This window comes from Mus musculus, chromosome 4 (assembly GCF_000001635.26).
Source record: "Mus musculus strain C57BL/6J chromosome 4, GRCm38.p6 C57BL/6J".
Lineage (NCBI taxonomy): Eukaryota > Metazoa > Chordata > Mammalia > Rodentia > Muridae > Mus > Mus musculus.
The window spans coordinates 107,704,115-107,716,891 of NC_000070.6; the positions used below are offsets into that span (position 1 = coordinate 107,704,115).

A 12,777-nucleotide genomic window follows, 5' to 3' on the forward strand; every position below is an offset into this window, starting at 1 on the left:
CCGATCAGCATTAGGGTGTGCATTCAATAAACCATCCTTGTCTCACTGAGATCAGTCTTCGCGTGGTTTGTGGAGTGACTCTCAGACCCAACATCAAGACAACCCCCACGGATATATACCCAGAGGCCAACCTGATCTAGACAGTCCCTCACTGAAGCTCTCTTCCCAAGTGAGTCTAGACTGTTAAGTTGACAATTGAAACTAAGCACCACATGGCTGGAGAGATGGTTCTTCCAGAGGTCCTGGAACTCCAGTTTAGAGGATTGCTGCCCTCTTCTGGCCTCAATGGGTACTGCATGCATGTGGTGCACAGACACACTGGCAATACATGTAAAACAAAGCAAGAACTAAAATAACCATAACCACCAGCCTTCATCTCTCTCTCTCTACTTCCTGAGTATAGATGCAGTGTGACCAGCCACTTCATGCCCTGCTGACAGGCCTGCTGTTATCCTGGGTAGCACCCTCCTTAAACCAAAAGTACAACAACAACAACTCCTTTGTCCCTTAAGTTGTTTCTGTCAGGTATTCTGTCCACAAAATGAGAAACATAACTAATATGCCAGTACTGGAACAAAGTATGCAGCATACTTACAGTCTCAAACCATCCAGAGACGATGGCTCAGCAAGTAGATGCATTGGCTGCCAAGAATCGATGACCTGTGATCGATCCCTGAAACCTACACAGTAGGAGACAATCCACTCCTGTGCACCATGGCCCATGAACCCAGGAACCTCTCTGTCTCTGCCTCTCTCTGTCTCTGTCTGTACATGCATGCATGCACACATATATGTGCATATAAAACAAGCAAATTTAATTTTAAAAACTATAAAAAGAAATGTAAATAGAAATAGATCCCCAGTTTCAATGCACAGAGTCGACTCCCCCTTAAGAACTTAAATTGATTAATTTCAAAATCTTTCATGTGTCTCCATATTTAATTTTGGGTAGCATAGGCCTTCACAATGGAGGATTGAATCATTGCTTGAGTTCACTGTATTAATGAAAATCTACTGAGTGAGTGAACAAATACATTTTCTCTCTCCCCTTTACATCAAAGGTTGCATTGGCCAAGCTTGGTAGCTCACACCTTTAATCCCAGCACTCGGGAAACAGAAGCAGGTGGATCTCTGAGTTCAAGGCCAGCCTGACCTACAGAGTGAGTTCCAGAACAGCAAAGCCACATAGAGAAATCCTGTCTGTGGGGAAAAAAAATAGTCTGGCTTTGTGGAAGGAAAGGTCTGCTTAGCGTATCAATTCTTATCACTAAGAAGAACACAGGACACTGTAACAGGTTGTGACAGGTTAACGCTGGGACTGTAGGGATGGGTTCGTTCGTGTCCTATGCTAAACACTTTAACAGTAAATCTGCTCTCTCCACCTCGCCTGCTTTTGTCTTCTATGAGGACACAGCAAGCAGGGAGGGCCTTGTTAGATGGAAGAACCAGGCTCGTCAACTTCCTGGCTTCCAGAATCATGAGCCAAATGAACTTCCATTTTATTACAGATCACGCCACCTCAGGAAACAGCTGAAAATAGAGGCGAACCCAGCATGTTAGTGGGTCAGAAGACTGTGATGACGTGGGCACAAGCATGCCACGTGACTGCGATGACGTAGCACGCAAGCACACCACATGGCTGAGATGACAAAGCACGCAGGCACGCCGTGTAGCTGAGGTGACAAAGCATGCCTGCCCCCAATGATTCATCTTATTGCTTGTCAACATTGGAACAGCACCTCGCACATAAGCCATGCCACCTTTCGCAGTTAGTGCATCTCTTGGTAAGTACTTAGCTCCTCCCAGAACCTTTAAAGATTCCTCCACCCCTCACCGCCATATACTTCAGTTTCCAAACTTTGAAGTTTAATGAGGGATCCACCAAGAAGAGTGCTAAAATCTCAGACCTGCCACCAAGAAATTCTCAGCCAGAAGTTTGGAGTATGACCTGGGATATTTTATTTAATTTTTAGCTTTTGAGACTCACTATGTAGTCCTGGCTTACCTGGAACTTGCTATGTAGACCAGGCTGGCCTCAAACTCAGAAATCCAATTGCCTCTGGCTCCTGAGTGCTGGGATTAAAGGTGTGCGCCACCACATGTGGCAGTGACCTGGGATTTTTAATAAACAGTCCAGGTGATCCTGAAACAGATTGGTGTGTTCACCAGCAGGATTAAAAAAAATTAAAAAAAAAAATCAAAGTCCTGAAGAAGACATTAAGTCCTCCCACATTTGAAGTTCTAGTTTGTATCTCCTTGAATGATTCCTCAATAATCAACAGGCCATGAACGTACTTCTCCCTCAACCTGTGTTACCTTCTTCCTTACCTTCATCTCTGTCACTCTTCAGAAGTGCATTGATTCATCAAACAGAACTGGCTACCCACTCTTGTTTATGTAGAACACTACTATTATTCAAATTGCTATGCTACTCTAATATTAACTTTCGGGGGACCCCTTCTTGTTTAGGGCTGAGGATACAGCTCAGCCGTAGAGTGCTTGCCCAGCTCTGCTGAGGCCCTCCCTGACTTCCAACGTCCAGGATCCTTGTCAGGAAGTAAACAGAAATGCGCCTGGTCCCTTGCACGGGTCTGGGCTCTCGGTGAATGAAGGGATGAATTGCCTGTGGTATTGGTCTCCTCTGGAGTCCCAAGCTCTTGTGAGACTTGAGCTTGAGGAAAGGAAGGCTTTTGACTTCAGTGTGCTCCAAAACCATGCCAGGAATGCCAGACAGTGAGACATACCCAGTGGGTGACAATAATTAGTGCTCCCACCCATCCCAACAGAGGGAGTGCCTCTGTGTTTCCTAACCTACCCTACACATGAGAGTTCTTAGAAAGCTGAAAACACAGGGATGGGCCACCAGGGCCTTGTTCCCAGCTCTCCCCGACCCTTCTGTTGATAGAACTCTGTTGCTATAGAGATGGCCATTCCTCTAGGGAGAAGAGTTGAGTGAAGCCTGCAGAGAGGCCTCCTGGGAACAGAACAGTGCATGGAGTCTCTCCACCCAGTCATTCACTTCCTCCTCTACATGCTCGCCTACTCCTGCGTCTACTCCTGTCTGTATTTGTTGGTTTATTTTATTAGCATCTTTACAGAGGATTAGGCAACCCGCTGGACACAAGCCTCTTTGGGTACAGAAAACCCTACCCACTGCCCATGGTGAGATCTAAGACCCAGCTAACATTGGCCAAAGAAGGACAAGGGTGGGAGAGGTTCCAGCCATCACCAGGCTTGTGAAGGGACAAAGGCTGGCCTGGCAGGTAGGGGGCAGTCCTAAGGGAAAACGCAGAACGCCTGCTGGCCATTGATACTTTGGTTTGCCTGATGCCCTCACTGCAGGGTCCCACCCCATCCATACTGGCTGTTTAGTAAGGATTAGTTCAGGGCTTCCCCCTGAAGGCACTGTGTATGCTAACACAGTGGCAGAGCCAAGGGCATAGCAGGGACAGGCCTGGGTAAGATGGTTGATTTGGACTGACTGCAGGTGAACACTGTGCCTCTAGACTTCATTCGGCTTTCACAGGGTCTTCAAGACATGCCTTGCATCGACAAGGGCAGGACTGGCCTAGATGGGGCTGTTTCTGCCTGTGCCCATTCTCTCTGCCCTATACCTGGTCACTTCTCCCTGGTGGACCTGTAGAAGGGCCCTTATCATCTGGAATGGCACCCCAACAGCCCTGCAGGGACCCATCAACTCAGTTAGTGTGTATGTGTTCCAACCTGCCTCACCCTGCCATTGCTCGTGCCCAGATTTCCAATGAAGCAGAAGCAGGAATGAATGTGTGGGCTCCTGCTGCCATACAGCTCTGGATTTTCATTAAGTGGAGGATTGTCTATCAGTGCCCCAAATCTTAATGTGCTTGCTGTCTTAGTTGCATCTACTCTTTGAGAGGGAGTATGGGGGACACAGGGAGAAGGAGTGGAGAAAGTGGGGTAGAAATTGTGTATGTACAGTATTCACATATGAAGTCTCCAGAAATGTAAAAATAAGGAAATAAATACTGGCTTCTTTTCGGCTGGCTAAGAGAGTTGGAAATGTTTCATTTTGGGGCCTGAGTCATATTTGGGAAGCTGGCGTAGTGGCTTTAACCTACTAGCTTAAAAGGGAGCAGGATGAACCTTTAACACGATCATAAAAAGGGAGGGGTGGGAGCCTTGGAAGGAAAGCAGTCTTGAGAAATTTAGCCTCTCCTCCCACCTCTTACCCAAGGGGGATTGCAGCTCCTACAAGTGAGGTGTGGAGGTCATCGCAGCCACACGGGACAGGAACAACGTGACACTCTGGCCCAGGGTCCACTGGGAAGCTGTGCCTGTCCAGCGGATGAAGGACTTATCTAGCGTTTCTTGTTCCTGTCTCTCAGTCCTTCGCACCGATGGATAGGCCAGCGCGCTTCACTGGCCGCTTCAGAGGCGTGAGGACGTCTGCAGTCTCTCATCTTCCTTTAGTCGAGCTCTTCCCAACGTTGCTGATTAGAACCCAGTGCTCTCCGGGAAGCACAGAAATTGGATCAATCTGTAAAGCCAAACGGAGATGAAGGGCGTTCGGTCTCTGGGAATGAATATGTAACGCCTCTGCTCTCCAAAGACTCCTTTTGTGTAACTCAGCTTTCAACAGTCCGACATCCAAAGAAGGCAGACATACCACCCTGACAACTTAAATAAAATTTTCAACTTTTTTTTTTGTTAAATATTAAAGAATGGTTTGGGTGACTTGGGACAGAAACTTACTTTTCATGTAGTGAGTACTATTAATTCGGTAGGTGTTTCAGAGATCTCTGGTTGAGATAAGATGTGTTGTTGAGAAGTACTTGCAAATCTTTGTATCCTTCACAGCTCTGGTTGAGAAAATCATAAAATCAGCAGGTCTATGAATTAGAGATATTTGGAAATGTGAATAAGAAATAAATTCCAACCTGATACCTTTATAGTATCTGCTGCATTGTTACATGGCTGTCATGATAGTTGGTTTTAGAATACAAATTTTGTGTTAGTGTTTTAACTTTTCAATAGTGAACTCATGGCTAAAAGAAGTTAACTGATGTGGGCTAGGGATGTAGCTCATCTGGCAACCTGCGTGCCAGCGTGCATAAGGTGGCCATGCTGGATCTCCACTCAGAGAACTGTGCTGTTTGGACAACAAAGAACCTGGGAGGAAAGGCCAGCGCCTGTGGGTGACAGGGAATGCTTCCTGGAAGATACTGCTTCTGCTGTGTGTGGTAAGGAGGCTCAAGGTCTGTTGTGAAGGCATAGCAGTGCTCTCTCTCTAGTGTTCTCTCTCTCTCTCTCTCTCTCTCTCTCTCTCTCTGGCTTTTGGGGATTGTCATTGTTTTGAGACAGAATTTCTCGTGTAATCCTGGCTGTCTTGGAACTCTTTCTCTGTAGACCAGGCTGGCCTTGAACTCAGAGACATACCTCTGCCTCCTAAATGCTGGGATTAAAGGTGTCTGCCACCATTGCCTGGCCTTCTGGAGTACTCTTTTGGGAGTTAGTGAGCAAGTTTGTTCAGAAGTTCTCAGTAAGAAACAATAAATTTAATGAGGATTAATCACACACATTCAGCTTTGCAAGAGCACAGTATACATTCTGTCCACAGTTGCCTGATAAAGTGTTTGCATGAAGTCTTTTTGGTCAATAATTATTATTTAAGGACTTCTCTACTGGTAAGATAATTTGAGACATAGCTCCAAAATCTTTGAACTGTCAGACACTGGGGATCACTTGTATTGGTCTGTGGGGTTTCATGATTGTTCTTTTTTTTTTTTTTTTCCAAGACATGGTTTCTCTGTGTAGCCATGGCTGTCCTGGAATTCACTTTGTAGACCAGGCTGGCCTCAAACTCAGAAATCCTCCTGCCTCTGCCTCCCAAGTGCTGGGATTAAAGGTGTGTGCCACCACTGCCCGGCTCATGAATGTCTTTAGGTAACAATAATCATTGTCGTTGTGAGCATTGTGTCTGTGTGAAGGCTTATCATCGAAGGCAAGTTTCATGGTGTGGTTCTGGCTGTCATGAATGTGACCAACAAGATGGCTTACTGGATTGGGGCAGGGGTTTTCAGACTCAGTTTATGAAGTTCTAGTTCGTTGGTTTGAGTTGGTGATTTGCAAATGGCTGTTGAAATAATGTTCTGGAGAGCTGACAACAAAGAGAACACCCGGTTTAAAGACAGCATGAGCTCAGACTATTAAGAATCGCTCCTTGGGCATGATTTAAGCTTCCATTCAATGATTTAAGCTAACATTCAATGTTTTACCTTGCCTATGTGGCAGACTAGACTATGCCGTGTTGAGGTTTGGTCTGCCTCCCTAGTGCTGAGATTAAAGGCATGTGCCACCACTGCCCACCTGTGATGGTTGGTTTTAATTGACAATGTAACACAGTCTAGCATCACCTGAGAGGAGATTCCCAAGGAGGGACCGCCTACACTGAGTATGACCATCAGAATGTCTTAATAATGGTAATTACGTGGGGTCCTGGGATAGATATATGTATGTGAATGAAAGTAAGCTGAACATAGAGACAAACCCTTTCTCTCCTAAATTTTTGTCAGAGTATTTATCACATGAAATGAAAATAAGACACCAGTCTCAAAATTATTTCTGGTTGAATACAATGTGGACCTTCTGTTACCTTGTACCTGTTGGAAGATGTTCTAACTTCAGAAAACCTGCAGAGTAACTGCTTGCAAGTGGTCAGACTGATGAGCCTGGACTAGTCAGGAGCAGAGACAGGAACACCCTTAAGTTAAAATGCTGCCGGGGCTGCAGAGGGAATTGCAGGCCAGCCTGGAATCTGAATGAGATCCTGCCCCAAAGTGAAAGGCAGAAAGAGGGTGGGGAGGTGACTTAGAAGTGGAGTGTCAGAGAATAAAGAAAAAAGAAAAAGAAAAAAAAAAGAAGTAGAGTGTCTGGCTAGCATGTATAAAGCCCTAGTTTCTATTCCCAGCACACACACATACACACCACAAAATAATCAACTGCAAACTAGTTAGTGTAATATTTATTTCCATGCCTGATTGGTACCTGAGGCCTAACTTGAAGGGACTATATAAACATAGTGCTTTTAGTACATGTATGTATGTGTGTGTATCTGTGTCTGTACGTGTATGTGCACACATACGCATTTATTCCTGTGTGTGTATGTGTGTGTGTATATATATATATATATATATATATATGCCTCTGTGTGTGTATGGGTGTGCATTTACATGTGTGTACAGTTTCAACAAGAGACTTTATACTGTCATATTCTTTTTTTCCTCTTCCGAGCGTTGGTTCCTCCAGCTAGGGAAGCTGGCTTAGACTATTTATCTTTCCCCCAGGTGGCGATTAAAGTCTCTTTCTCAAGTACAAAAAATTAATTTCATGATAGAAAGCTGTAATCGTGTGCCCTGATCTGTCCTTTGAGAAGTGCATCAAGGGAGGAGGTAAAGCCTCAAAAACAAAGGCCATATTTATATTCTAATACCACATGGTACAGAGTGAGAAGGATCAAAGTATTCATGTTGTGAGTATTTCTTCTTGCTGCACAAGAGGCTCTTTGGAAAGCGTCTCTTTGGAGCTTTCTTCAAAGCCAAGAATAATCACCACAGCCAGATCATCACATTTGCATGCTACCATTAGACTACAGCATGCTTGTTTTGTGTGGACTAAAAGATCAGTTCTATTTTACATATTGACAAAGAACTGTACAAGGGATATACAAACTGTAATACCATTTAGTAGATTCTTATTTTTCCTGAATCCTATGATATGGGTAATGGGGGATGGGTGCAAGAGAAGTCAGTAACAGTGTGAATAGAGGTGTGTGTGTATGTGTCTGCTTTGGTTAGAATATTTTAAGAACTCTTATGACCTTAAATTTCTAGGAACATTTTGGTAATTCTGCCCATGCCCTACCTACAATACCACTGACTAGTGTGCAGGAGCCAAGCATTGGCTAGGCTGAAGGGGTTTGTGAGGCACATAATACATGGCCTTAATTCTGCAATATGCTGCAAGGAAATATAGTGTTATAAAGTTGTAGAACCTGGTTCAGTGATTAAGACCACTGACTGCTCTTCCAGAGGTCCTGAGTTCAATTCCCAGCAACCACATGGTGGCTCACAACCATCTGTAATGGGATCTGATGCCCTCTGCTGCTGTGTCTGTAGACAGCTACAGTGTACTCATACAAATAAAATAAATAAATAAATCTTAATAAAAAATTGTAGACCCACATGATGCTTATGAATAGAGAAAGGAAAACAGGCAGGCGACTGTCAGAGAGGGCAGCACGGCAGTGGTCACAGCTCATATACGTGCCTTAAAGGGAGAGAGAGCAGCCCAAGGGTCCTGAGGAGCCAGGGCAGCTCACTGTGGCTGGAGCCAGTCCACTGCTGAAAGGATGATGGGAAATGTACTCAGGAGGAGTCACCTAGGTGTTGGTGTTCATAGCTAGGACTGAGACTACTCAGGATATTCCTAGAATGAATAGAAAAATCCATGTAGAGCCATAAACACGGAATAACCTTCAAGTTGTTAAGAGGGGAGAGCCAAGCATGGGGACACATGCTGTGAGCCCAGCACTCAAGAGGCTGAGGAAGGGAGACAGAGCAGTTAAGGATACCCCAGGCACACAGTGTACTTCTGACCTGACTGGGCTGCAGAGTGAGACCCTGGCCAAAGGCAAAACAAAACAAATGAAAAATTGCTGTGAGGAGAACACAGTGGAAAGGATGTAATATAAAAGAAGTCATTTACCATTACTGCAGTCTAGGTGATAGGTGATACTGAAGGAGAATGACAGTAGGGATGTTAGGATGCTATGGGAAGTGAAAAGGCAGGACCAAGCTGCCTGTCCATCAGATGCCTTTCCATCATGCCACCTGTCCATCATCAGGCCGCCTATCCATCATCAGGCCACCTGTCCATTAGACTGCCTGTTCACCATCAGGCCACCTGTCCATCAGGCTGCCTGTCCCTCATCAGGACACCTGTCCATCATCAGGCCACCTGTCCATCACCAGGCCACCTGCCCATCACCAGGCTGCCTATACATCATCAGACCACCTGTTCATTAGGCCACCTGTCCATTATCAGCCCACTTGTCCATCAGGCCACCTAGCCATCATCAGGCTGCCTGTCCATCATCAGGCTGCCTGTCCATCAGTGTATGAACAAAGTATAATATAGACACGCAGCACAATAGTCATAAGAAGGAATCATGTACTGACACTAACATGAATGGTCCTCAGAAACATCATGTAGAAAAGAGAAGCCAGATGCTAAAGGCCAAATGGTCAGTTTTTCCCATATCTGGGAACTTGGCACTGGATTCTCTACCACAAAGTCACATCCAAGCCCTCTTCTACTTCCTGTTTTGAAATGGTGTTCCCTAAACTGCACAGGCAGGGTTTGAACTTGTGATCTTCCTGACCTAGTCTCCCAAGTAACTTAAATTATAGGCCTGCATTACCAGGCCCAGCTATACATTATATAACTATTTCATGTGATTAGAAGAGACTAGGAGGTGTGGCCTTGTTAGAGGAAGTAAGTCACTGGTGGTAAGGTTTTGAGTTTCAAAAGCTCAAGCCAGGCTCACTGTCACTCTCTTCCTGCGGCCTGTGGATCTGGGTGTAGACCTCTCAGCTACTTCTCCAGCACCATGTCTGCCTGTGTGGTGCCATGGTCCTCACCATGATGACAATGGACTAACCCTTGGAATTGTAAGCCAGCCCCAATTAAATGTTGTCCTTTATCAGAGTTGCCTTGGTCATGGTGTCTGCTCACAGAAATAGAACACTGACTAAGATAAAACTACAAGATTGTAGTAAAGGACATTGTGAATAAATATATTGCGTCACTTCCTTGTACACTCTTAAATGACCAGCTTAAAAACATCACAAGATGGGGCTGGCTCAGTGATTAAGAGTACTGACTGCAAGCTGGGCGTGGTGGCGCACGCCTTTAATCCCAGCACTTGGGAGGCAGAGGCAGGTGGATTTCCGAGTTCGAGGCCAGCCTGGTCTACAAAGTGAGTTCCAGGATAGCCAGGACTATACAGAGAAACCCTGTCTCGAAACAAACAAACAAACAAGAGTACTGACTGCCCTTCCAGGGGTCCTGAGTTCAATTCCCAGCAACCACATGGTGACTCAAAATCATCTGTAATGAGATCTGATGCCCTCTTCTGGTGTGTCTGAAGATAGTGACAGTGTACTCATATACATAAAATAAATCTTAAAAAAAAAAGAAAGAAAGAAAGAAAGAAAGAAAGAAAGAAAAACTCTCAAGACATTTTGCTCACAGTAGCCCCAAAGAAGAGGCTACTGACATACCCACCAACAAATGGGTTAACAATGCCACAAACTTAAACAGTAGAATGTTAAAGAAACAAAAGCATTATTTTTAAAAATATAATGAAATAAGACACGTGATACCTCATGGTGAATGTTGAAATCATTCTGCAGGACTCAGTGCATATTGCATGATTCCATTTATGGGAAGTTTCCTGATCAGGGAAAGCCATACAAATAGACAGTGCATTGTTGAAGAAGCAGGAATGGTGGGAGGGAGGGAGGGAGGGAGGGACAGGGGGTGGCAGCGTAGGTACAGGGTTTCTTGGGGTGGGAGGAGGAACGTGTTCCGGAATCGGCGATGCAGACTGTTGTGGGTACACTAAAGTCTTCTGCAACTCCTACCTCTGTCTTCCTCAATCAAGTTAAGACCACAGCTGCACAGAGCAAACTGCTGACTCCGACAGAGAATGCTAAATGCCATACAAATCAGTATTAAAATCCACTGTGCGGTAAGGGCTGGAAACTGCCTCTGAGGAAGGAATGATATCATGGTCTCTACTATGCAGAGATCATCAGTTTTGGAGAATCACTTCACAGTATGGATTTAGGCATCTGCTAATTTTGCCCTTTATTGTAAAGACAGAAAGAGGGGCCAGTGGATTTAAACAAAGCAGGTCCGTAGCTAGCATACAATAAAATCTGAGTTAGCCTAAGTGTTAGGAATTGGTGGTTTTGTTTAGTTGGCTACAAGGTAGCCAGAAGTTCTCTTCATTTATTATTACATTTCCTGATTAATTTGTATTACTTCCTTTTTAATAACAGACACATAAATACGGTTACTAACTCAGAGACTGGGAAAGCCCCGAGGCTACCGTTCACCTTATAGACCTGCAGCCATGGAGAAAGAAGGCTTTCTTTCAGCAACATGTGGGCTGCCCCTAGAGGTAAGCGCCATAAGGCATTGAGTGTGCTCATGTGTTTGACGCCCAGGCTGGTTTGCCCCTGATCTCTTCACTAAAATGAAGTGGAGTCAAAAAGTTCGGTCCACACTAAGACGATTTATTGAGAATCTACTAGGGTAGTTTCAGTGAGAAATGTCTCCCAAAGGCATTCCTAACTTCTTAATTTTTGGGTGGCAGCACTCTGAACCTTGGTGGGCTGGTAGACACAGGAGATGGTCAGCCTGTGAGGGGGGCTGCTGAGGGTGGTTGTGTGATGAGGGGTGGGTGGAAGCCTGGCAGAGGACCACAAGGTTTTCATCTCTGGCATCTTGTGACTTGCCTGCAATTCTTCCCAGGAAGAAAGCAATGGCTACATGGTCTCTCCATCAGTGTCTCCTCTCCACTAAGAACATAAAGCTGGTTACCCATGTTGTATTTTGAAATCTCCTTTTAAGTCACTGCCTATGCTTGACAAGTTTGGTCAATGATATTTACCACAGCTCCTTACTATGCCAGACATCATTATAATCAGTTCCTTCATACAGTCTAGCCATCATGTGAGGTTGGTGTCCATCTAAATTAGGACTATATATGAGCAGTATAAAACCCATTGCACAGCAGATTAAACCACAAAGCTCTTAATTGCTAGAGATCTCTTTGTTAAGGGATCTGGAGACAAGTAGACACGGAAGAGGAGGAGTTAGGTAGGTAGGTTGCTTCCTGAGGCCAAGGCACTTTGGTCCTTCTGCCTTGTCATCTTTAGTGTGACAATGTCCTCTCATGTCGTCTTTAAGATGGAGATCACGCACTATCATATCGCAATTATTCCATCAGAAGCCAGGGGACAAAGGCTCGGGAGCGTTCTGCCTGTGTGTCTCTCTTACCAGAGGGGAACATGTCTCTCGGAAGCTTTTCCCTTCATGTTCACTGGCCATGGTTCAGTCACATGACTCCCTGTAACATCACCACCACAGATAGGGATCACTCCCTAGCTCTGTGTGACACTCATCTGCTGACCTGATCAAAACCGGAATTCTGCTTATCACCATCCCTAACGAGGAACAAGACAGACGTGGTCATCGGGCAGGCAGCGTCAGCTGGGCATTCGCCTTATTTGACAAGTGAGGGAACTGAGGCTCAGGAGGTTAGCTATGGTCAGGCTGTAATGACAAGGCCAAACTTCTCCTGATGAGGCTGCTTCGAGAGCCCTTCACAGCCCCTTAATGTGTCCAGGCTGGAACTTGCCAAAGGACTGAGCTGTTGTGATCTCCATCAAATGGAGCTTATTACTGAAAGCATCAGGAAGACCAGTCTCTAACAGCAGCTAGTATATTGGAAGGTCTCAGAGCTGCTAGCCCGCAGACAATGCTGGTCTGATTAAACATGAATATGACTAAAGGTTAGTTTAGTTTTGTGCTTGGAAATGGAGATTAAGGGAGAAAAACATAAAAACAAAGGGACAACTTTAAAGAAAGCAAACGTTTATAATCCTGTGTTTTGCAAGCTTTTGCAGCCTTTTCCATCTGTCCTTTATCTTCTTTGCAGAAATGGCTAAT

At 45.1% G+C, this 12,777-nt stretch overlaps 2 long non-coding RNA genes across 2 annotated transcripts in view; both read left to right on the forward strand.

The window, feature by feature from the left end:
- The window catches only part of 1700047F07Rik, a 54,685-nt gene that overhangs the window by 14,515 nt on the left and 27,393 nt on the right, over positions 1 to 12,777 (forward strand). Inside the window, exons 2-3 of the long non-coding RNA XR_867984.2 lie at positions 1,509 to 1,784; positions 11,103 to 11,224. This is a non-coding gene — a long non-coding RNA (RIKEN cDNA 1700047F07 gene). The remainder of the gene's footprint in view (positions 1 to 1,508; positions 1,785 to 11,102; positions 11,225 to 12,777) is intronic.
- LOC115486425 lies at positions 2,303 to 4,928 on the forward strand. Its single transcript, XR_867986.3, has 2 exons — positions 2,303 to 3,162; positions 4,365 to 4,928. It is a non-coding gene; the product is annotated as an uncharacterized LOC115486425 (long non-coding RNA).